This window comes from Bombus pyrosoma, linkage group LG6 (genome assembly GCF_014825855.1).
Source record: "Bombus pyrosoma isolate SC7728 linkage group LG6, ASM1482585v1, whole genome shotgun sequence".
NCBI classification, from domain to species: Eukaryota; Metazoa; Arthropoda; class Insecta; order Hymenoptera; family Apidae; genus Bombus; species Bombus pyrosoma.
The window spans coordinates 13,299,966-13,327,725 of NC_057775.1; the positions used below are offsets into that span (position 1 = coordinate 13,299,966).

At 37.5% G+C, this 27,760-nt stretch overlaps 1 protein-coding gene across 4 annotated transcripts in view; it reads left to right on the forward strand.

Annotated features, from left to right (window-relative positions):
- Positions 1–27,760, forward strand: part of LOC122568583 — a 214,563-nt gene that overhangs the window by 46,085 nt on the left and 140,718 nt on the right. For all 4 annotated transcript variants that reach the window (XM_043728484.1, XM_043728486.1, XM_043728481.1 and 1 more), the window contains exon 3: positions 967–1,006. The gene's annotated coding sequence lies outside the window, so the exon portion shown is untranslated. The remainder of the gene's footprint in view (positions 1–966; positions 1,007–27,760) is intronic.

The window sequence follows — 27,760 nt, forward strand, 5'->3', positions numbered from 1 at the left end:
CTGGGCGTGTATTTATCTCAGGCGGGAACGAATCGCGCGGAATTCGAGCGTTATCTAGCTGGCAATTAAGCGGTAGCGAAGAACGGAGAGAAGCTATTAACTCGCGACCATCCTGCGAGTCGAGGCCTCGGTTTGTTGCTATACTTTCATGATAATGGTGAATTAATAGAGTGGCAGTTAGGGGAGCGCAGCTCGGTGGGGTAAAAGTTCTCGATATCCGTCCTCTTCGTCGTTCTCTTCGTCGTCGTCTTCGTCGTTTTCGTCACGAGGAACGCGAACCGCGAGGCAGTACACGGTTAATTAAGGAAACCGTTAACTGAGGAGACCGACTTATCTGCGACGATTGGCTGCTAAGTTACCCAACGGAGCAAATGTTTCAGAGTTTCAATCAGCTTCCCTGTCGCGCTCCTCCCGGCCATCTCGGGCCTGCACCGCGTGGAATAGCTAGCTACTTTGCAGTCGTTGCCATAAGACGCTCTTGAATGCGATTATAATAAATTCTTCGCTGGAAGTTACCGAAGCGCTCGAATCCGCTTTCGATGATAATAGGAGAAAGAGGTAGGACCGAAAGAGAGGGATGCTCGTCGGTGGGGCCGCCTTTCAATCCTCGATGCCAGGATTACGATTTACATGACAAACCTTGAGGCTTCTTGTCCATGACGCTACTTAAAAGCCGTCGAAATTACATCGAGATCTTTCCATACGTTATAATCTTTTGTAGCCTTTTCTTATCGTACAATTTATTTTTTCGTGTTTATCGCTTTCTTGTTAATGCGTTAAATAAGACAACAGCTCACTCAATAGCTCAATGGTTAGGGAAGGTAATTGTTTGGCCAAGTGTTTGGCTGTGTTGTCAGTGTTGAATAAAGCAGTGATTAATTTGCAATGGATGGGATCGAGTAAAATATCGCTTATCTTTAATGTCTGCATATGTTATTTAATCTCGTTTATTTTCTTCTGTTCCAGGTGACTACATAGATTCTACTTACACGAAGATTACATGCAGGTATGCTTCTTGTTCTTTTCTTTCATGAAATCTACTCACGAGCAGATGTTGCGAATAGTAGCAAATATGCTATAATGCTTTAAACCTTTCCTACATTTTTACAATTTTAACCTCGAGTCATCGAACTTCGCACTAATTCCATAGATACTAAACAAAATACTTTGTGTCTATAGACTCGAATAACGTGTCAAAAGTTAATATGAACGTTACACATCCTATCTAATATGAAGCTGCAAGGTAGAATTTCAAACATTTGCTAATAATAGTTGCTTTGTCTCCAATTATCGTCGATCTAGATACGAACGTACATATGTGAGAAGACCGACGATGATTTATTCGTTTTTCTTTTATTATTAAGTGTCTTAATATAGTTATAATCGCAATGAAGGGATCACTGTCCGTCAAAGTTTCGCAGCCAACGAAATGGCTGGTGGTGAAACAATTTACCAAGTGAAAATTGTAATGAACAACGTATGAAGCCTATCAGTTTATTGTCTCGATAACAGGGTCCATTGGTACGCCGCATATTGTTCCACGTATCATTGCAAACGAATTAAAACTTCGTCTCTTATGCAACGTATAACAGGATGTTCTGTTTGCTTGGTCTCGACATAGGCGTTCGAAATGAAAAACTGTAGTAATATTTGTACAGTACATACTGTAAAAGCTTTTTGTGGACTCAAGTACACACTAGCAGAATAGTTTGTAAAAAATTATAGGTATATGTTCACTATAAACGTAAAAAGGTGACAGCTGAATACGAATAATCGCTCATTAACGACAATCGTGTTTCACGAAATTTTCACTTCGTTAAGAGATTAATTTGGAAACATATTTATGTTATGCTCACATGTGCAATAAAAAAAGATCGAAATACATGTAGTTAATCGACACGCTGTATATACTATGAGCTATGATTAGTGTAAGAATAATCGGAGCGACAGCGAGGCTATTGAGAATTAAATTGATGGAACGAAAATTGGGAAATTGCGTAATAAGCGATCCTTCGTTTTGTGCGTGTTAATGCAGGAAAATGCGATCGTGCGACACGCAGAATCTCATCGGCCCGACGAATATTTCCTGTATTTTCGAAAATGCGATTTCCTTGCGGGCGGTCGTTGGTTTTTTCGAGAAATACGATTGAACGTGAATTATTCAAATGTCAGCCGATGAGTCGCGTTTTTCGTTTCGATAGCAACTGGGATATCCGGCAAAGTGCCGAAAGCTATCGGTATCCAATTCGAGTAAATGTAGAAAGAAAAATAGCGAAAAAAATAAGAACTGTGGAAAGTATAGAGGGAAGGGAAAGGAAGAAAAAGCAAGGAAAAAGAAACAAAAATTATTTGCGGGTTGCCTTGATATAACGGGACGAAGCTTGAGAGAAACGAGGTCGCCGGCGCCGTATCCTATTGAACTTTCGTATCACAGTAGAAAAGAATTGTCTGTATCGTCGGGCTAACGATGCAGCCATCGTCGTTTCGAATCCCCGGATTTAGCTGTAGAATATTTTCTTCGGACTCGCTGGAACACAAATCGTTACCAAAATGACCTGATATCGTATTTTCCAACATTCCTTTAATAGATTTAATTAAATCTGCAATAAAGTTTTATCGGATTTTATTGGATATTTTTTTAGGAAGGAAGTAATTAAATTCAAATTACATAAAATAGTTCCTTCGATGAAAGATAATTTAGAATAGCTCGTGTGAGCAATCTATTTTAGTCTTATGAAAGAAGATCTATCGATTGAAGAAGATAAGATGTGCTACTAAAAGTAGAGGTTTAACGATTCTTGAAATTAATGGACCTTTTTGATGAAACTGAAATCTACGAATCAGCGTAAATCATCATCAAACGAATTAACCTATGATTAAATTGAAATTTATGTTCTGTAAAGACAGTTCAATTTGAATGTCCATATTTTATTAAAATCAATTTCATAGATAAACCGAATTTATAATTGAATATATACTTTAGTCTGTACGACTGTAACTTAACTTTTGACAATTACTCGTACATTCTCGTTATTGCTCCTTAGTTCGAAATTCTTCAATGGTGGTATCCGCCTCCACCTGCCGTTATACATTGACAGTGACGCATATCTAATGCTATAAACAGTGTCAGGACTACCGATTAGATCAAAAACGTTATATTTGATCATACTATTTCAACACAAACTCTACTTCAAAGTCTCCTTAGTTATACTATCTATTGTGATCATCAATAATCACTTCGTAAATTAGATGATCGAATGTGGATGCCAATATTTTAGGGCTACAGTATTGCAGAATTATCATATTATTCCAACTAAAATAAATATTATTGAAATATTTTTTAAAAATACCAAATATTTCTGCATTTATCTAATTACCATATTGTGATAAATACTTCGTCTGAAGCATCTAACTGAGGATTTGCGATTTTGCAGCTGTACCATGATTCTTCCGAGCTAACGATATATTTCTACCCTTAAAACGTACAAACTTGGCTTCTGACAAATTTTACGACCGCGCTATATCTATTCCAACTATAGCTATTTGTATAAAGTACTATTCCAAAGAAGCCTTTCGAAATGTACTTTCATTGCATTACGTATTCCTGTGTTTCCGTATCGCTTTACCTAATCCCGGTTCGAATCTCATCGGTTCCCAACTGGAGAAGGCGTTGCAGTTCCAAGTATAGACTATCCGAGCTGAAGCTCATATATTTCAACTCCGACGTTTCTTATCTCGGGTGAACTCTGCAGATTCGCGACAGAAAACAATGCCCGAAGCCGTTTCACGGGTCAAGGAGCCGCGAACCGGCCAGGTGAGCACGTGCTCGAGGAAGTCACGTTTTCGCACATGGGGGCCAACACATTCATCATAAAAAGCTCGTTACGACACCACTTGTTGTCCGAGCCTCAAGCCTTTCGACGTGTCTACCGTGCTACGAGCGAGTGACTCGCACGCGTCAGAGTGCCGTCGTTTTCTACCTAGCAAATTGAGGATAAAATTGCTCGCGGTGGATCACTTATTCCGTATCCTCTTTGTATATCGCGGCATCGTCCTAAACGTTGTCGAGTGTTGCTACCTGTCGCTCCTTCTGTTTTGCCTTTTCTTCTTCTTTCGTTTCTTTTCTACGGATGTGCTTCATTTTTTGACAATTTTATGTGTTTTGATGTGTTGGTAAAAGTCTTGAGATTCGAGGGGTCGCGGGATCATTTGATATACAGTGGTTAGAAAGCATTTGGACACTGGTCAATTTATCATAAAAGACTTTTACGTGTTGTCTGCGTTGATTTTGAAATTTTTAAATTACATTCGCGTGAGAAAGTCTCAGTTGTCGTGATTATACTGGTAAAATTTCCAGCCAATCTGAAAATGTAATATAGACTTGCAAGATATTTACTGAAAATATATATTTGGTAGAAAAGTAGTATACAACATAACTAGCCATCTTAAAGATACATTCATTGAGAAGTTTGTGTATCAAAATATTGAAAGAAGTGCATCATCCAAGGATGCTCAGCGAGCACTGCAATCGAATTCACGCGGTACTATAATGACAGTGATATAACGTCAGTTGGTGTCATCCGCCGGCAAACGGATTTACACGTTGATTTATTTGTCTCTGAAAGGCCTGGAGTCTGGTTCTCGAATCGAGTTCGAAAGTTCATCGCGTTATGTCTCGAAGCAACGGCCCGTGCAACGGTACGTCAACCGGATTTGATCGTTCGTGCGTGTGGTTTCGCGTGAGAATCGAATTTTTCCCGCAAAACACGAAGATTCATCTCGGCCACAAACAGGCGACCAACGCGCAACGTGACCATCCAACGAGAATGGTTTCATCGACCTTCACCACACGTATTTCTCCTTTTTTGGACGACACTCAGTGAGAAATGTTAATTACTATCGATCAAAAGTTTTACAAAGATATAGATCTAATTAAATGCAATTGTAGATTTGGAAACACAGCCACGAAGGATTTCACCGAATAGAAGCGCAAATTTCGAAATCTGGAATGGTAAAAAGAAAAACGATTAAAAATATAATTGAACAATATTGAATATATTCTGTAAATATAAACCCGTACGACCCATTTCAACTTGCCCCTCGCATCGGCATCGCACAATATTTACCCAAACTACATTCATTTTTAGTTTGCGAAGAAGAAAGAAAAAAGAAAGCACGATAACCGAGTCAATACTATCTTTTCTCTCTGCGTTTTTCCCGTGAAGTTTGCTACGATTCTCAATTTCCTCGTTTATTTACAACAGATATTAATATCTCTAATTACCAAGCAATCCGTTATTTACCCGACGACGTATTATTTGCACGATTATATTTAATGAACAATCTCGAAATATTGATTCGCTCGGCTATTTCCTGTACGTCGATGATCCTATCGTTCGAAGGGATGAAAGCTTTCACGCGCGTCTGCTCTCTGATCTGAAGGTTTCGAACCTGGCGTTTGTTCGTCCCTCGGTATCGTTCTAAAAAGAAAGAGAAGGAAAAGACAAAGCAGGAAACAAAAAACTGAACGAAAGGAAAATCAAATTAAAAAATAAAATAGATAGAAACAGGTTTACGAGATTCGGACGTTTCTACGCAGATCGCGATCTATGCCAGCTTTGAAATCGCCGTTTCACAGGGAATACGCGTGGCCATGGCAGTCGTAGATTCAGCTGCTTTTTTATCATCTATTTTGTCAGCGCGACAGAACGGGCCACAGGCGGCCTGCACCACGGTAGATGGATATAAAATGGGTAACGCGGCTGGAACGATAACACACAGCCACCGGCGCGTTCCCATTTTGCCTGAATATCGAGTGGCGGCAGCGGGAGCAGTCGACTTCTCGATTGTGTGTTATTGGGTGCTTTTGACGCGTCCGACTTCCAGCTGGGACGGTAGAGTCTAGAAAAAAAGAGGAGAACTTTCCCCCCTTACGCGTTCCATTTTCGCACAACGCGTACTCCGAAACACGAAGGGAAAACGAGAAATAAGACGAAGTTTCCGAGTCCCGGCACAACGCGAACTTCCATTCTTCGAGCTCGCCTACCTTGGCTGTGTTACATGATGCAGCTCTTTTTTTTCTTTTTTTTTTTTTGGAAAACCTTTGTGGAGCTGTTTCCTCGTTTCATTTTATTCTTTCCGAGATTGCATGTGTATTTCATATTGCAACCGCTGTGGGATAAATGTAATTTTGCAACGATGTACGCGAGTTACGTTTATACCCAAGTTGATGGAATATTGGATCCAATTAATAGTCGTGTGTCCAGCTGTTTCTAGGAGTGAACGATTCTGAACGATTTAGCAATTTTATCATAAACTACTTGGAATAGGTATAGCAATCTGTAACGTTTATCTGATCATAGATACTAACACAAATAAAAACTGAAGGATAGACGGTACCTAATTATCCGTATCTTACCTGATTGAAAGAGAATTGCGAAACGGAGTCATTGTATTGAAAAATCCTTTTACAGTATAAAATTCATCAGTATGATACAAAATTTATCACCGGATTTATTTTAACCGGTAATTAATAATAGTATTATCTATATATATATATATATCTATATAGTATTATCTATAGAAAATGTCAATTAAGTTCTAATTCCGACTGATCTACCTATTTTAATTTCTCATATTAAGGAAATGACATTTCCTCTGGTAAATTGCATTTCTCATTTTAAATTATGAAACTATGAAACATTCACGACTCGTTTCTCTATAATCGGAGCATACACGTATAAGATTCATTGCAAAACGTTTCTAACGATTTGAATCGGATCTGCATGGTACAGGATCGTTTATTCAATGTTCCGGGAGGCTGATTTTCATCAGCCGACAATATGCGGCATCTGGACGAATAAACTTCTCTGATAAATAAACGCGGGACAAGCGTGACGACAACGATGTCGACAAGGGTGACTAGGCTGAATTCGGGGTGAACAGGACATATTTGACGTCAATGAGGGGGAACAAAGTAAAGTGGAGCACCGTTCCTCGGTCTCTGGCTCGCAAATTTTTATCGACTCGACAAACTTTAACCCTTCGATTGTTTTCTGTATACCTCAGAAAGTTCGATTGATCCGACAGTGATCGCGCTTTAAATAATAACCGACATGTCACAAAGAACGCAAGTTCGTTCAGTCAGCTTCGATTCTTCCTTGCAACTGGCCTGACAACGTCGATCTTCTAAAGTAAGATAAGTTTTACACTGCTGCATTGTAAGGAAGAATTGAAGCTTAGCTAGAGAGGATCGATTTTCTGGAGAGAATCGTATTTTCCTCTGTATTTTTTACTCTTATTTTCAACTAATTTCATATTATCAAAATTGATCATTTACTTGATCCTGGAATTAAAATTAAATGCATTTTTCTTAATGAAATTTGATAAATTCGAGATGATTTTTAACATTGATCGTTCCTCTGAAACATTAGTGACTTTATTATACTTGCTTTTAAGGAATTGTATTGGAATTAGGGAAATCGAAAACAGCGCTGTTCATTCCAATGATATATATGTATAGAATAGAGAACGAATGGGAATGGAACTATACACTTGGAGCATGTATACTTCTCGGTGGTTGAGTGATTTCGAAATCTCTCACAGTTATAACAATGCAACTTTGTACAACAATGTACATTTCATCGTGCTCTAATGGCAATTGTAACAATTTCATTACTACCATAATTTATTTCGTCATTTGAGATTTCGGTAATAAGCTTCAATTTTCTACACACAATTGCGTTTAAAATATATCAACACTGTCAGGTCATTTTACTTTTCCAAAACTACGAAAATAATTAACCATTCAACAAGTTCGTAAAAACATTTAAGGCTTCTTGATTTCTTCTGAATTCTTTTTTGTCGAAATTGTTTCGATATTTCCCCGTAACGAGATATACGTTTTAAACATGACGATATGAATTTTCAATCGAATATCAAAAGTCTGTCAAGTGTCTTCCTTTCACCTCACTCCATCCGCATTAATCCATTTTTCAGCATGAAGGAGTAACTCTGTTTACGAAAGATTATCCAGGCTTACACACACGTAAATATATATTTTTAGTAAATATGGAAGGTGACTGGGAAGGCAGATTCGAGTACGCCAACTCTCAATCTATTTCACTGGAGAATTTCATTATGTGCTGCCGTCATTGTTCTATTTACATAATTTTAATGGATCACGACGGGGGAATTGAAACACCTAGGCGCGATTCAGCGGACCCGCGCTTACGGTTGAGAAACACTGGAACCAGGGGACAAAGATAGAGTAGCGAATTAAATGTTGGCGGGGATATAGTCGCGCCAAATTTGGAGAGGAAAATGAAATGTAAACTGGGGCGCGGGACGTTTATTTTTCTGTTCTTTTGCCTCGTTCTGCCACCTCCGTTCCTTTCCCTTCGCCACTTTCTATCCTTGCTAAACATAAAAACGCGCGACAAAGAAGTCAGTTTTCCGGATTAATTATTTACCCGCTATTATTGTAGATCAGTATGATACTACCGAGTGATCTTCTTTTCGTGCCTAACAAACCGGAACGGAAGCATGCGCGCTAGATAAAAATAAAGCCAAATTTACGCTGTTTCAGTTTGGAGTAACACGACGGATGAACGCTGCTTTTATCCTCGTTTCATCCACGAATGAAAGCAATGTTCATCCGCAGTGTTCCTCCAAACTAAAACCGTGTAAATTCTGCTAAACATATTCTTCAGTGTCGTTCCGTTTTTTCCTAGTGCACTCTAATGATCCAAAATATCGTTCGCTCTTAGTGAGGATGATTAAAAACGTTTGTTTGCCATCGATACGTTTTATTTCTTTTTAACACGTATGGTTTTTCAGGTAATAGTAATTATAAATATTTCGGATAAATTTTAGAATAATTATCATACCTGATAGAATTATTTAAATTCGAAATGTAGATAAAATTGAGATGAGAATTCGCTGCTGGTAGATGATTATTTTTGAAACTCAATCAATACAACAAACGGCAATTAAAAATCGAAATGGATTAAACGAACATTTTTCTGTACGAATTTACAAACGATAACTGTACAAAAAAAAAGGATATCTGGAATCTTGTAACGATTCCATTTAACTACAATTACTTACGTGTTCCATTAAAACTTCACATCTTCAAATGTACGTACTCGTCGAGTGAACTTTAAATAAAATCGTGAAAATCGTTCTACGAGATTCTGCAGCAATTTTCTCGTCAAATTATCGTTCGAGAAATAACGAGATGCGCGTTTCTCGAGCACGTTCGGGACACTTGTGGTATGACGACCGTCTCTCACGAAAAATGATGTCGGCCATTATGTCCGACAAACGTATGGATTTGCTATTTCTCAGCATAACTTCTGAGAATTATAATTACAAGTAATTTTGAAGCGAACTCTCCGAGAAATTGGAGAAATAGATATATTATTCGAAAAGCACCTTCAGCATCTAGAAACGCTGCGAATTTCCAGAAATTCTCTGTTTGAACCTCAATAACATCGTTAGATTGCGTTAGAAGATGCTTGACAAGAAGCGCTGAATATATATTTGATCCATAATATTCTGCGAAGCATATTGTCTTTTGACAGAGCCGGCTAAAAGCTTGAATCAACAATTTTACAAATTGCATTCAAATGTACAATGAAGCATTTTGTACGATATTCGCTGGACCCTGACATTCTAATGAAGATAGACTGGTAGAAGGTAACTTCGGATGAACTTGAATAAATGTAAATGGGTATAACAAACTCGAGAGAAAATATTATACGAAAGTAGCAAATGTTGCCAAAGGCAAAATTGATTTATGATATTTCTGCGAAATTATAGGAATTTACCATTTATGAAATTTTGTAGTTTTCTCCTTTCCATATTTTATTATGATACTCTAGTGAACTGTTGTTAAACGATATTAAACGACACCAAGTAATATTAAACAATATTAAATCAAGACGACGTAAAGTTATTATTCTATAATGAGAAATTAAAAAAATAGATAAAATACACCGAAAAATATCCATAATAATCAAATACTAATAAATAATAAAGAATAGTTCCGGATTTTTCGAATTCTCGACTTTCAACCCTAGTGGCGCATAACCCTGATTCCTATCTCGATACAGAAACTGAAGTTTCATTTTCGTTAGGTTTTAATAGCTTCTCCTCTGCACTTTACATCCCTGTGCAAACTAAAGTTGCTCGACATACAAATTAACAAGAAACCAAGGACAACGATCAACAGACCGCTTCGAAATTGAAACACGGGATTGAATGCATAAAAGCAAGATAGACATCGGGGATTGTATACATAACAAGAAAGAAAGAAATACGTCCTGTTGCTAGAATTTCGCGAAGAAAAAGTATCCAATTAGCATTGTTGTGCAAAGATCGCGTCGGAACAAAAATGCATCATCTCTCGTTCTGTTTTCAAAACTCGTGAGTTCACCCACTTCCACTCGCATATCTTCCTTTTTATGTTCATCGCGCTCTAAACGCCATCGCTGCTCCACATTCGAACGCTCTGCCGTCGTTTAATTTGCATTTTATCGCTTTGTAGCATATTGTTTTCTCCAATTTAGCCGCCATCGCATCTCGAAAAGAGATCTCCTTTCGTATAACTTGGCACCGAGCTCCGCTTTTCCCGCGAATTCGCGCATCTCTTTCGACCATCGCGAAACTATCAAATCTCAATTTCCTCGATCGCCGATGCCCGATGTTGATGCGATTGTGAACGAATCTCTTGGACCGTGAAGGTAATTACATTTTGATTTATGCATCGACATTTGGAAAATTGGATAAAATATTATGTAGATACTGATCTTCGAGAAAAATTGTTCTACTAATGAATAGGGAGTTGAAGACTCTAGCTTCATTTTACAAAATACACGAGGCTGGTAATCATGATATCTACTCATACATCGGCTATTAAAACATAATATCTGTTGTACAATTTATCCAGCAAAGAATTGTACAAGAAAGAACTGAAATTCTCTTAAGTGATATGATTGTATGATTGATCGTTTCTCTCCAACGCAGCGCAGTCAACTCAGCCCTTTGACGTGACTCTCCGTAGAACCGATACGAAGCAGCAAGCCATTTCAAGCTTCTGAAGAATTCTTATCGTCAATTGGTGGCGAGATAATAAAAAATGGTTGCTAAACCGCACGGTTCACGCACCGAAACCCACGACATTCCCTAGTGGGAGCATAAATTAGTGATTCCAAGCGGTAGAAGTGCTTCAGGCATAGCGATATCGATCGTGACACGCACGCGACGCATCGCACGCAACTAGAAAACTGCAGTTGTGGTTAAATTTTAATAATAACAGTAATATTGAGAATGATAACCACCTTTCCATCATACGCATAATACTCTATATTTATTAAATACAATTATTTAAATTGTAAAAAGCCAATGAAAGAGATTTTCATATCATAAAGATATCCAACCATCAAATATAAGTAACGAATCAACCCCTATAAAGCTAGAGGTGCACAAAATACAAAGTAAAATAATATTACAGCCTAAGAACACTGATACAAAAATAGAATTGGGCACTATAAGATAATATACGTGACAGAAATTTATTTCTTAAAAGCAGCATGCGAAATCTAGGATCGAATGCAAGTAGAGAAACGAATCAGAGAATTGTATAAACCAAAGAAAATTCGAACATTCGAAGAAACGAACAATGGATGATGATGATTTCGCGGTAGCAATCTGATGCGGTTTTTCCTATACCATTGATCCCATTTCTCTGTTCACGGAAGCGAGTTCCCGCGACATAGACCACCCGTGGATTTCCACACGACGGAGGAATGAGTAATGCTTAATTTGCATTTTGCGTGTGACTTTGTCTTCGACGTAACGGAGTTTATTAATAATGCAATGGACGCGACGCGAATACGCGAGAACGAAAGCGTCGACTCTTTTCTAGTATGTACATCGACGAGCGTATAACAGCCATCGCGTACTCATTTTTTCTTTTTTCTGTTTCTTTCTCTTTTTAACCCTCATTCTGTCTACTTTTTCTTCTTTATTTATTTATCTATGTTTTTGTTGTGTTCGTTTTGACTGGAATATAGCAATCAAGAGAGGAGGCTCGATAGAGTTTTCACAGAGGAGGTGTAATCCATGCGTTTTATTCCTTTGATGAATTTCCATTTTTGTATATTTTGCTTGTTCCGTGAATTTGAATTTTCAAAATATCGTGTTGGTGGAATTACTGAATAATAATAAAAAATTATTAAAGAACTTATTCGATTAAAAATATTAAAATGTCGGAATATTAAAAAGAAGAGAACTTAACAAATATTTAATTGCCTTCTGAAGAATACTTTTATATAAAGTCGCAAACATCAGCTGCTTTATCATGGTAACATCCTCCATCCTCAAAAACAACATAATAAAAATGTTGGATAAGAAGCTTCTACGAAAGCTTTTAAAAAACACAACTTACACTCCAGCAACCACTGACAGTGGAAAGTTGCAAAACCTTCCTTACACAGATTTCAAAGTGCAACTTTTGTTTTGTGCCCAGCTTAACCTCTGTTACAAGTTGTACCATATTTTCTTTAAAATCCCTTGAGTTCCCTGTAATACTAAAAGGTATGCAAACTCGACAATATCACTAATTAATCAAAAAATGTTATCAACACTTTTCCAAATTAATTAACTCAGACTGATAAAAGCACAGTAAATTTTTTTTATTTATTTAAAGTCGCTTGCACCTTTCCGTATACACGTTCAACATATTATATATTATATATGTCACGTAACGTATCCAAATTCATTTGCAAGTAACTCCAGTAACCACGAAAATTCTCTCGTCTCGTAAATTCCACGATATTAATAAAGATATATTCAATTAACAAGATGCTGCGTATACAGAAGTTCATCTCACGACATCTCCAAAACCCGTGAAATTCCTAAAATCGACTGGTCGCTCGTTTAAACACTCCGCCCACGTATTTCGCGAATTCCCAATTCCTCGACTAGAATCGCATTACGCGACAGAATAATCCTATGTCCCAAAAGAGCGGCAATTTTATTTCCACGGATATCGGTTCGAGATTATGGTACAATGGTTGGCAGCAAGCATCTAGTTAGTTGGAGGAAATAAAGAGCATCCCGCGGGATTTCAATAACCGGCTAAACCTTCCGGTGACTGTTGATCCTCTGTTATCAAATATCTGCTCCATTCACCAAAGTAGTTACTTATTTCACGCATCGATTCACCCGGCTTCGAACTTCTCCTCTCTTCTCTATCTGTGTTTCTTTTCCACCCCTTTTCGCTTACGCGAAGGCGCGCGGCATTCAAAGAGGTCGGAGCCACGACGATTTTACAGTTCGTACACCATTCACAAGCATCTCCGAAGTGTATGTCGATTCTTATCCGAACGACAATGTCGGCCGTGAGGGCGTGAGCGCGCAAAATAAGCTGCGAATCTCTTTCGGCCACGGTGAAAATTGTTCGACTCAAGAACCGGACCAACCCCCTCGGTTTCCCTCTGTTTCCGACGATGCTCCTCACTGGTAATACACTTCCCCGTTCCTGCTTCTCCGCTTTTATACGCGTCGATAAAACGCGTCTACGTGGTGAGAACTGTTTCTATATTTCCTGATATCCTGCCGCGCCGTTTCAGCCGCGCATCGAATTCTGCTCGATTCTTATCCGCCGTTTCGATGTGCACATAAATCCGTCGATATATGTATATGCCTATATTGGCTATATCAAGTGAGTTTTTTGCCTGACTGTCCGCACGAATTTTCGAGATACGTATGCCGACGAATTTTTGGACGGATACCACATTTGCGAGAGAATTTGTAATTATAGATGGATACGTTTTCGAATTCGCTCGGTATTCTTAGCGGGGAATTTTAATTTCATACGATGAAGTAATATAATAGTAGTACGTATAACAAAGCAAACAATGAGTTTAAATATCCTTCCATGAAAAATATATTGAGCGTACGAGTGTACGGTTTACGCTAAATAATCATATCTTTTTATATTTAATATCATGGTATTTTATTCTTGATGAATATAATTTTTATCATAATTTTCCATCTTCTGACTTTAACGGTTAGGTCATCATTAACTATTATTGATCATCATGAATTACCTACGTTAATGTAACCGTAATGTAATGCAAACTGTGTTGAGACGATGATGATACGTGTTACGAAGTAATTTCTACGACAGTTTGTTAACTTTGCGTAGGAAATATATTACCTTGGTAAAATCTCACATAATTAGAATCACAATGATATACATTTGGAATAGTAACATTCATCTTCGTTAACATATTGTGAGAATGAATAATGGATACATATATAATTATTGAATACTGTCAAAGGTATTTAAAAATAGTTTAAAAACATCACAGGAACCATCAATCTCGTAGATGGATGTAAAACAAGAGTTTTACCTTTCGTGCTTTTCTGTGATACATGCATCAATCCACGTTGATCGAGCGTACCATATCAGACACCGTGGCCTTTCAATCTCGATCATTTGTCTGGAGCGAGCGTCGTCACCTCGACTCGACTCTACTCGCTTGGAATCGAGACATCGGGATTAGATATTATCTAATGATTGTATGCAAGTTTCGAATCATCACACGTATCTCTCGAAATTGCAATTTTTTCAACGAAGTGGAAAATAAATCACGATTTATTCCTTTTTCTCTTTTTTTTTTTTTATTTTTTACCTTCTTCGCGTAAAAATGCTTGAACTCGAATCCAATAAAAATTCAGCAGAATTTATCATTCATCATTATAATATTGATATCTTACATTTCTCATCCACATTGCAAATTACAACACGAATCGCTGCTTAAATTACGGATCACGCAAATAAGTATGCGTAAAAATTACTTCTGTAACGTCTTTACGATATCGTAAAATTAGTTGAAATAGAACGCATTATCGTACTGACACCTTGCTCAAGAGTTGCTTAACAAGATTCGTATATTTGCATATAACAACGAGCGGTATGGGTGTTACAGTCCGACTGTGTTGCATCTATAACTTGTTAATGTGTTCTCCTGGTGCTTCGCTACGTTCTGTCCGTGCTGTCTCGATGTACTTTCAGCTATGATATTGATTTTCTTTCCTCGACGTTAATTCCACGGAAGATACCAATGAATATGCATCGTTTATTTATAAAACATGCGCTATAACAAATTATTCAATACTACATTCTTTTTCATCGACCTCAATTAAATTTCAATGAAAATAAGTTTAAAGTTATTCTATCTTTAAACTTTACATACGTAGGTAAACCTAATATATGTATAATTAAAAATTAATTTGCGTATGATTAAATATTCCAAGTAATTTCTAATATCCTAAAATACTCCATTTTTTGATCTTGAAATGTCTCTTGAATACATCTACGTTAATAATAGATACTTCACGTATCATTAGATACATAGACAATGTTGTAAATACAATTATAAATTCCAGCAAACAACCAAGAGGATCCCTATGGAATTGTTAAGCAAGATTTATCAAGAGTATGCATGTAGCTAACTAGTCTAACGTGCTTTCTAAGACGAACGTTCGAGAACCATCGATTATAATCGAGTCTAATCTGCTTCAGAGCAAACTATGTATTCATGAGCAATATTAGACGTAACCTCTAATGTTATACCAGACTCTTATCAGCTCCCTTCGAACATTCAATATAAATTAAATTAAAATATGAGTGGAAATTGATGCGTTGTGTTCGATGCATAGTTTAATACCTGAGCTAACATGAATTATTCAATACTCTTGTAACATATTAGGAAGGTATTAAAAATGTATAGTTGCTTGTAATTTATAATTGAATTTTAATCTTAAATGAAAATTCAGATTCGTAGAAATGTATATTCTAATAATATTAGTGACATCAGAAAATGATTCAGAGCATTCGATCACTCGAATTTTGAAATTTTCAGTTTTAATGTACGAACTTAAGTCAAACTATTAAATATGAAAATGGAAAAAAGTGGTAAAAAAGATTTTAACGCAAGCTTTAATCTTTGAAAATATGAATATTTATGAAATTAAATTATAAAAGATAATATGACACCGGTGATCGATCGAATTGCTTGGAAAGTACGCTTCTCAAATATTTTATAATCCGCGACAGACTGATCAAGTTTCCCAAAAATCGTCCACCACCGGGATAGAGTATCCCCATGACTGTCTTAAAAATGAATGTCGTTTTTAAAGAAAAGTAAACTTTCCAGTTATCTCATTTCGCTGGTAGCTGGCCGTTCTAGTCGCCCACGTTCGTTTATCTCTTTCGTTTTCCCGAGAATTAATGGAGCACCTTCTGTTACATTCACGTGGGAGGGAACGTCAAAGCAATACGGAACGAACGGTTCGATCCTCGTCGGACGATTCGCTTATTCAAGTTCCGAACCGCGAGAACTGGCTGTTAATTGGCTAATTAATTAATACATGCCAACAAAGCTTAATTATCATACCGAATGTGTTCTATTGATCCGCCATTCAACTACAGATTATCGTGTGCCGAATATTTCCGAAAATATTGTACTATTTAAATCGTAATGTAACTGATACAATCACTTACAATTGATATCGCTATGATAATTATGCGCTTCGCAATGGCCAATTTGGAAGAAAATGAATTGGTTCACTCACTAGCCTAGAGAAATATATCGTTAATTATCAGCGATTCGCAAACAGTCTAGTAATTACTGAATCTGTCTACTTGATATTTATATAGTTCCAAAGGTAATTTAATTTGGATTGAAATTCTTGTCGAATGAAAAGTACGTTTCAGTTATCTTCAAAGCAATGCTTAAAAAAAATATTTCAAACAGAGATATGTAAAGAATTAAGTACTATTAGATATCACTTGTAAATAGATATAGGTATGATCTATTTCGTATTTACTCATGTCCCAGAGGAGGAATTATTGGTAACAAAAGTTACCTTAAAACAAAATTGCCGTGTAATAAGATATAACCTCTTTAAGTTATAAAGTATTTATGGGTGGCTGTGCGCCAACCCATTTTTCTACGAGTGTCACTTTGCGCGCCGTGGATTCTTCGCTCTTCCTGTAAATCGCGAGCGAGTGACCAAGGAAGAAATTTTCCTTCTTACGACCCTATACGTCCTCGGATCTGAGCAATAAATTTAAACAAGGCTAGAATTTTATCGACGTGGATATATTATATTTTGGTTTCTGTTAACAGAAATATTTGAGGCTCGTTGTACAGACATTTCAAAGACTTTCAAATTTGTTATCGATTGTTTCAATCTGAATTCAATAATGTTACGAAAAATTACTCTATATAATATAATTTATTACATCAAGCCCGTTCCAAAATCAACTCTGTTAGTCCACATATGGCTGACGTAGTCTCACAGGAACTCAAGTGTGCTAACCATATATGACTGACTCAGCAGTCGACGTGTTAATGTTAATTGCACTTTCATGCGCGGTAATTCGCTTTGTTCTGTAATTTATTTTTGTTAGGAGCAATGTTCTGAAAATCTTTCGCTGATCAGGTTACCGCTTTTAATGTCACTTATGTGCTTCTAGTTAGAGTTATTTTCAGACGAAACTGTTACTAGTTAGCGACGTATAAAATCTTCGGAAGGTTTGATAATTTTCACATAAAGGAGAGTTAAGTCCAAAGGCAAAGAACTGTTGTCTCACACTCTCGTATCATTTCGCAACGATTAGCCGCGTTTTTAGTTAGTCGGATAGCCAAGAAAATCTCTACACCCCTAACAAGAAAGAGGACAAAAAAGAAATAGGAAAGAAAAGATTGCATTCCTTGGAACTGTCGACATATCTCGGACAATGTGCTTGTATCCCTTCTTATCGATAGCGACCTATTATTTCCGTTCCACATTCTTTCTCCATACTTCGTATCCGACGCGTAAACGTACAACGGTGAAACGTGCGTCGCATCGTTGACGATAAAGATGACTTCTCGTTACCCGCTAGAATTCAGAAAGATCGCATCTGGCGATAGGAGCGAGAAAGACTACCGAAGAAAAACGATAGTGAAAAGAGAAAGGCGAGTTGAAACGGACGGTTAGGAGACGTTGCAGGAATGGAAACTGTATAAAAGTCTGTAATATCTAAATGAAACGAGCGAGAAGAAAATTCAACCGGCAGGCGAGCACACGTCTGCTTTTCGATTTATCGTCTCTCCCTTCTTGTAGCTCCCACTTCTTTCCATCCTCGAGGAAACGTAGAACGGCACACACTTCTCATGCCGTTTTTCTCTGATGTTCCTCGCATATTTTTTCCGTCTTTCACGAGAGAAATCTCGGCGTATGATCGAACGACCGAAATACATCGGCGACGTTGGCTTCTCTTCGATAAAGACGAATGGATAAGATATCGAGTTTTCGTGTATTTGCGAGGCAAACGTTAAACGAACGAACTAAATCGTTTCCCATGTATCGAACATTTTAGAGTAGGTATTTAAAAGGACAGTGAGAACCGATGATCGACCGCCATACATCTAGTGGAAATGAAATTTCATTTTTCACGACTTTCATTGTTAACTATTTCTAACAAAACTTTATACGTCGAAATGTGTCGATATCCGAATATTGGCAGCGCAATCAGCGCGTGACCAACGGTCTTTTTATTTTTTTATTTCCTGTGTTTTTCGGATGAATAGAACCGTATGAATTGTGCCAAAATTGTGTATATGAAGTGTGCGATATTAAGAGGAATCGGTCGATCGTATTTCGATAGGAAATAGGTTTGAATAATTGAACGCAATTTCTTTTTTTTCAGCCAGATTAATCGCGAGGATAACAATCTCCTTTCCTCTGTTTTTTTTTTTTTATTTTTATGTTATGTGTATTGAAATTAGAAACTTTCTTGATGGCTGTATAAATATTTTCAGTGGCGTGACTCCAGATCAACCTTGCCGTTTTACGCGATGCTTTCGTTGAATATATCGTTTTTATAGGTATGTCCCGATTTCTCTGAACACTTGTAATACATAAATCAACTGAATTCGTGCTGTTTAAAGATCGATTGACATGATACATAGAACGTAAAACGGAGGAAGTCACTGGATGATACTTTCGAGCGTGTTGTGATAAGAACTGATATAATCGAATACGTTAAAGTGTGTGCAGAGTGCTGCAATTTGTGTGAATTTTTAAACTGATTAATTAGATACTCTATATAGCGACACAGATAATCGTTCATCTGTAAGCTAAAATGGAAAATCCATTTATGATTTCAACCGTCGCTTAGCTGTAAGGTATTATTAAAATAGCAACTGTTCGTATTCACATGACAGTATAAGACCATAATGCTCGATGCTATTCAGAATTATATATATATATATATGCATAATATGTAGTTCGAAATATAATTATTAATAGGATTAATCACGATCTCTTGTGACGCAATACTCTACTTATCGCATATATGACGTTAATAACAACGCATATGAAATTATCGAGCATACAATGCACCTTTTAAAATAAATAATGATGTTTTATTTAATACGTATATTAAAATTTTGTTTCATTTGTTTAATCTTGCTTAGTTAACTACTTGTTTGTGACTATTAATTGTCACAAAACGTTTGACAAGTTCTATCTTCATAACTTAAGATCAACTATCTCAATTATGTCGTAAGTCATAAGTACTGAAATTTATATCCTTCTTACTCCTTACGCCACTTGATAGTCACTCTTTATTTATAACTATTAAAAAAACTATCTTTCCTTCGAAAGAAATCTCCAGATCAAAAGCAACGAACCACTCTTTCCGTTGAAACCTTCTACGTCCCAATGATCGGACATTCATATCAATCGCTGTAAAAACGTTAACCAGCTCGACACTTTTCATTTCACACGCTATGCACCGTAATCACCAATCCACACATACGACGTGTCCCTGTCGTACGTTCTTTTTCATCTTTACGCGAGCTTCGTCATAGCAATCGATACGTGTTCCCTCGTTTTGCAATCGAGCACCTACACGATCCTTCGGATGCTAACAAATCGGAAGTGCAGATCGCTGGTCAAGTTATCCGTGTCATGATCTCTGATCCTTCCTGGGAAGGCTACGCTTAGCGCTACTTATCTCCTGACAAGTCTCATATCGCTATGGAAATCTAGGTGGCGGGAGGGGAAGGAATTGGAAACGATTGGACTGCATTATCTTTACTGTTCGCGCCTCATTCGTCACCAGGTTTAATCCTGACTTTTCCAATTGCGTGGCGGATATTATCGCAAACAATCGGCGATAACATAAATCAAGTCGCGCCAGGGACAGGAAAGACGAACGACCAGATGTATTATGGTGAACATCGGTCTTTTCTATCGGTTGGTTACAAGGTGGCTACAAGAAATCCCAACGAAACGGTTTAAGGAAATTCTAAGGATACTATTTCTTGGTGTCATTGTATGAAATTAAAATTCTGGTTTTGATATTTTAACTGAGAGAAGTGGTTAATAATGGCGATTGTTAGTTAGAAGATAGAGGACTGGCTCTCGAGCTAAGATGCTCTAAGAGTTCTTAACTCCAACTCTCAAGCATGGGCTTTAGAGTAACGTACTACTATCGTACCAACTGTACAGTGAATAATACAGATCGGTTTCGTTAGTTAGATGGACACTGAATATTTCTGTTTTTAAATATTGTTTTATGTCGTCCATTATACTACATTCCATATTGATACAAAGAAACTCATTGCTCTAAGTATTAGCTAAATGAACTGATTAATAGGCGAAGTGCAATTTATTCAACTCCTCATCCTCTGGTGGTGCCAGCTAATGAGTAGAGCGGTGATTTTGAGGTAACGTGAAAGCATTGCTACATATTAGAACGAACGTTGTCGTGGCAGAAGTTCGTTGAGTAGGAGACGGATATGTTAGTCAGGCAGAACAGAGCGCGCGAGAAGTAAAGGGACCAGAGAAACGATTCGAGACCATGCATCGTGAAACTCAACAGAGCGTATCTAGTCGAGTCGATACTAGCCGCGTATCGATTTCACCTCGGTTTATACGCCATCGGTAACCGATTCTGCATGATAGCTAGTGACTTCGATATATGTAGTGACTCCGATCGCGAGCCATGTTCGTCGCATCGCGCGCGCGAATTGGCTTCGAATGGCAATTTTCTAGCACCGCGAAGATTGATACGGGCGAGAGGTTCCGAGGTACTGACTGCTATATTTCAGAGATTGATCTCGAACAAATTTTTGAACGGTGTATGCGTAAGTCATTCATAGGAAGAAGAAAAAGACAGTTTATGAAATATGATATACTGTTCTTTATCTTATTTGTAATTCCACAGCTTCGTATTTTTTCTTTTTTTTTTTTTTTTTAAATTATGGATTCGATGAAATATCATACGTCACGTGTGCAAATGTAGCTTAAGTTTTAAAGTTCATGCACGCACACTACGCATCTGATATAATTTGAACGAATTGGGCAACGTTTCAGGGAGATTGAGGAATTAAATTATCGTTCTCCTTTCGGTCTTTCTTTCGACTCTTTTGTCCCGGAGAGCGGAGGAAGACTCACGTACATTCGATTTCAATCGATCGCAGTACAGAAAATTACGTGGTCCTTTGTCGTCTGGCTAGGTGAATGTATTAGTTCTAGCCACGCGCAACAGCCTTTGTATATTAACAATACGTTGTTTTATCGACATTGACTCAGGAAGGTATTATTTTAAAGGAAGACTTCCATGTTTGTAAAATTCCTAGTCTTCAAATATATTTAATAAAATACTTTAGTTTATGTTATACCTCTAACATTGCCCTTAAAATTTTGATATTCCTTCTCGTAGAAGAAATTTTCATTTAAATGATTCGTGCAAGCTCGTAGAGAGAAATGGATTTCTCAATCCAGTGGCACGTTATCGCGAATCAATCCGCCGATAGTTTGAAAAATTGGATTCCATCAGAGAGCTTCTTAAGTAAATGAGATAGACAATTTAGTAAAACAAATGAGTAGATCGGAAATGCCGTTATTTAAGGATTAAAATGTAAATACTCTTTCGTTTTGCTCTTTACTCAATTCTATCATAGATTTCATGGGAATCGATCGGTCGCAAAAGTGACATTTAGCTGATGAGGTATTCTGTAAGTAAGCAGCTATCAGACATTTTTTTTAGTAACGTGACATTTATAACTCGGCATTCAGAAAGTACCACAACGTGCGTTACCAATCGATACAAGTTTTTAAAAATGCATACCTGTAGGGAGAGATTACTAAAAATAGGTATAACATTAAACGTCATTCTTTTATAAACTAATTGGATTCTATTAACGACTAAAGAACATTGCATGTTATTTGCTCTGCGGCCCATATTTATAAAAAAAAGACAGTCGAACTGCAGTGCACTCGCTATGTAGTGCGCGTGTTTCGCATCGTAACTACTAAAGACAAAACGGAAAAGTTTAAATAATATTGAAAAACGTTAATTAAATTTTCCGTGGTTTTCGTGCTTTGAAAATTTCTGTATTCTGATAGAATCGATTTATTCTGTAACATACAAATGGAACCATTTTGAAAACTATGATGAAACCATGTCGAAAACTAAATCGATTGTGTACCTTGCGAAATTCAATGATATTTGTTTCTTTTAGCTTGATTGTTTCAATTTCTATACGTAACTAAATATTTCACTGTTGATTAGATATATCGATCAATGGAATATTTTACACCAAAAGCTTGCAATCGGAGATGTGAAAAATTTATGATGGTACATGCGAGTATATGCGATGGAAAATAGAACTATCAAGAGAAAAAATAATTTGGAAACATTGCGAGAACTTTCGAGGAAGAAATCCATAAAATGAAGCTCTGGTATTTCACCTAAATTTCGATTAACTAGGACGTTTCTGAATTAAAGGTATTCCCTGTACGTGTAGACGGCGTTTAATTACAATTTTTTAGCAGATACGCGTAATAGAGTTTATTATTTATCATTGGAACACTGTGACAGGTGAAAGACGTGGAAATGTAAAACAGGTTCAGAGTTCTCTATTTTATGAATTGAAACTGAAATTCCGCTATACGTTTCCAGCGTTTAAATCATAACCTGTGTCGTGAATACAATGTCTAAAGCTTTAAAACCATATAAATAGGAAACTTATCACAGTACACATAAACGTGTCACAGAATCGAAATGTAAACAATAAGCGTAAAAACGTACAGACAGAAAGCCACATGATAGTTTTAATCCTTTCAAATATGTCTCTCGTTCGAATTGAATTTTTATGACTAGTCACGTTCGCCGTAGTGAATTTCATCGCTGAACAAGGTAAAACTTTAACAGCAGTTGACAATGGTTTTTGGCAAATAGTACAGTTATCCGTTACGGGCGATTCGGCGGTAAGTACATCAAAGGAATATAAAGGACGACAATCAACACAGAAACACTATTCGGTAGTATTACGTCTTTCACGGCTTCTATTACGTACTAGATTTTACGATTTTCAATACGTTTTTATCATTGCAGAAAGTATAACGAATTTTTAATAATATGAAACGCGGAATACTATCTTATAAAAAAATAGCAACGATCTGACTTATGTCAGTGTGATTCTCAAGCTCTCAGATAGCAAAGAGGAAAGTGGAAAATAGAAAGTACAACCGAAACAGTAAATGTAGCAAGTCAAATTAGCTGACATTAAGTATGAAAGTTGCAGAAACATGGCAACCAGAAAAAGAAGGATCGAGTATAATTGCAAAAAACGGGAAGCGGAGTGAAGCGCGGCGGAAATGCGGTTCGATCGTATTTACATTATCAGACGGATAATCGACGATGCAGCGATTCCGCAACAGAACCCATTGTCTTCGGTTTAACAGCTTAAAATTGATTACGCTTTGAAACGCAGCACTCAGGGGAACCGAGACCCTGAATCGCGACGGCGACTTCCGGCCCGGGGGAAATCGAACGACACGAACGATACATCCGGCTGAGAAGATGGCGAAGGATTATGAGACTTTCAATACGGACTGGCTATTGTTACAAGCAAGATCGTTAACTTCATAATGACACAATTGATAAGGAGGCTGGTTCGCGTCCCGTGAGCACACGGGTCAGTGCCCTGCAGAGGAGCACGTTCTATTACGGTTCAGTGGTTCTCACGTGCCGGTTTCTTTATTCACTTACCAGTACCAAGTTCTTGCTTCGTTTCTATTCTCTGCCCATTTCACGATACAACGAACCATGGCAAAAAATTAGGAAACCTTCTCGCGATTGAGTTTATTGGGACGTGCTGTAACAATCGTGTTAATTATTTCGAGTCCCTACAGGTATTCGTGTTCTTATTATTTTATTTCCTCTCGTTATTTCCAGTAAGAATGTTTCTGATTACTAAATTTATATGGAAGTGAGTGAAATAAATCGTTTTTCTTCGTGTTCAAATTTTGTGTTAAAATTTCACTTTATAATAAAGAGATAGACTTTCTGAAGATGAAAGTTAATAGGTTAAGTCATCGTACACGTACTAAATAGCATGATGAATACGTCTTTGAATGTTAACACATCGTAATCTTGAGTCATGGCTCTCAGTTCTTAATCTTATTCTTTGTTTTCACTGTTTAATATAATGTGTCGGCTGATTTTCTCTGCAAAGCACTTAGTTCTCGTTAAAAGTTCATTAATTTGATTCATCCTCGAAATGCTCGCGCTGCAGCAAGAAACCGCCACCGGAATACGCTTCATTGTTACAACGAGTCTTTGAGCTTCTTGCCCGGATTCCCGTAGCTGGATCATTAACTGCTTAGTACTGGAGTTATGCTCGTATGTCGCTGTTTTAATTAAGGTCTCCTCGACAACGCTGTAATAAATTACCTTTACTTTCCTAGCGCTGTTTATTGAATCCAGCAAGAGAATTTCCAACGATACGTTTAATCATCGTGCTTTACAAAGAATAGATCGAAATTTATAGCTTTATCATCAATAGAACTATTCATCTACATAATGCACAGTATGTATTTTAGTGTCACCTAATTTTTTTCTCCTATGCATAGACGTCGAAAGTTTTGTTTTTTTTTTACGTTATGTGTGACCTTCTACCGTATTTAATACTTTCCTCAAAAGATTAGTGATATAATCTTGTATATGACTTTTATTAAATTTGGTATAATCTCGAGTAGTCTTGGCGTGACCCTAAAATAGTTTGCGGCGACTTTTAATAATTTTCAAATGACCTTAAACGAACTTGATTGCAACTGGATATCTGTTGTATAATCTTTAATTAACCTTGAAATCACTTTGGAATAACTTAAATGACTTTCTCCAGAAGAGACTTCCCGAACAGAAACGACCTTTGAAGCACGAAAAGACAATATCACAACTCATCATCTCGTGGCGAGGAAATTTATTTCACTCGCATTCGTATTGCATAAATTTTCTATTTCATATTTCGTTACAACCGAACTCTGATTCAGCTTGAGCCCGTATAATTCCACAGAAAAAATATTCATCAGAAATTTATTCATACGAGTGATTCAATTTAAATAATGTTTATTAATAATATTGCCAAAAAATGAAATCTGAAAATAATGAGGCTATGTCTTTTAATCGTACCAATTTAAATTTTTCAAGCAAAGAAAACTGAATTTCAGACGCAATATTCACTAGCGTTTGAAGTGTTCGACTCTCGTTTCCGCGTACTCCTTTTACTCGCAATAGCCAGGGGCATAATTACCAATTAAAATTGCCAATACAGTGCCGTTGGCCCGGCATTGATTGATCATATTGTGCGTTGAATCACCTTCTTCTAGGTACATTATATCCTGTTTACCAGTATATTACTCCGAATTAGTCCTTCGCGAATATTTTATGAGTCTCTTCGATGAAATTCCACGTTTTTCGTGACTCTTTTTCTGTCAATTACTAGTAATAACGAAGCTATCTTTTTCTTAAATTGTCCATTTCCCATCTAAGTTGCTTCTGCTTAATATCCCGTTAAAGCTTTTTTAAATAATTTCGCGTATTTATGCTTTGCTTCTCTGCTTGCAAGATAAAAGTGCTTTGTGAAAATAGATCCTTTTAAAATGAAAATATAGCGATCATAGCGTGCTATTTGCATAGATATCCAACTGATTTTATATGGGCAGTCTGAAGTGTTTTGTTTTTCATGTATTGCTTTTGAAATACAATAGTTCTTCGATACAGGTATATTAATATGTTGTACACATACTGCGCTATACCGATATGAGTTTCATCTGCAGTTTTTGCGCTGTGTATCACATAATCCTGTTTCCATACGCGTTAAATTACTAAATCGAAAGGAAATTCGAAATTAATGGACGAAAAACAAAACTATACTACGACACCTACAAAGTATAACATAAAATATAACAATAACTGTAAGATAGAAATGTGTTTCAATACTGCTGCGACCAAAAGTATAGTATTTCAATCATCCTACCCTTTCTCACCCTCCATCACCAACCCACACAATTATCAGTAATCTCACCACGGAAATTATCCCGATCCGTAGCATTGAGGGTGACCAGCCATTTATACGATATATATCACACAAATAACGTGTTTTAATCCGTACACTAAGCCATACTTTTACGCTAATCCGTATGATTTATTCATCGACCGTCGTTCATATACCTCAACTTGACACATGTCATCCGTGGACAGAGTCGTTCATCCATGTTCATCCTAGTCACACAGCAATCTCCTGTAGGGTCTTTCTTGGCCCCCGGTGACTCGTTCTCCAGGGCACAATCTGGCGGTTGTGTCGAGACGTCTACCTGACGGCCGCGATTTCAGCACGTATCCACGGCTGTAAATTGCATTTTGCAGGGGGCAGTGCGATTATGTGCACGTGGCCTGTCCCTACAAAGGCGTATTCAGGGACCGCATTATGTGTCGGTCTCTTGCATCCGTCGACAACGGCAGCGTGTCGCTAGAACACGAACACCGAGGCCGTTTGTGTGACACACTAGCTCATAGTGCATCACGGCTGCACTCATATCGTGTCACGGATGCACACACAAACTGTATCACGGATGCACTCATACCATGTTACGGATGCACGGATGCGTGCATCCAGGCTGTGAGGTCCGCGCGGATCTCTGGATCGACCGGATTTCAATGGATTCCGAAAACGGCGTTCTTTTGTGCGACTCTCGCTTTGGGATTCGATACTTGTTGCTTCCTTGCACGGCGGCTTTCGCGCGGCTGGCTGCGTTTATTGCACAACGTTCTCTCTCTCTCCAACGACGAACCAACGACACCGTGAAATTGTGCGCACCGTGTGGATGACCGACAAGCCGGGAATCGCCCGGGTAACGCCGATATCGCGATATTAACTCAATCGTATCACCTAGGAACGCGCCACGCACGCGGAATAATAATAGGATAGAGCGTCGTTGGTAAAGGCTAGTTGAAGTCGCCCTGTTTTCACCAAGATTTCCTAAGTCTCGAGGAGGATACGGGCGGCGCTTAGAAATGGCGCTGTAAGACGGTTAGCTGTTGGTCACGATACTGCTTGCTGAACTTTTCTGGGTATATATGGTGAGACTTAGCGAAAATTGAGGTTATCTTATTGCCAGGTTAACGATGGAAGAATTCGAGGTAATACGAAGGTGATGGAAATTTTTGGAAGGAAACGGAGCTATTGCAGTTTAAATTGGGAGATACTGAATGAAAATTGTAGAATCTGTGACAATAGTTTAGAGGAGAAATATGAACTGATATTCTATTTTGCCATTGATTTTCCATCGGTGTTCAAGCATATATATTTGTTAAAAATACAATTAAACTTCAATA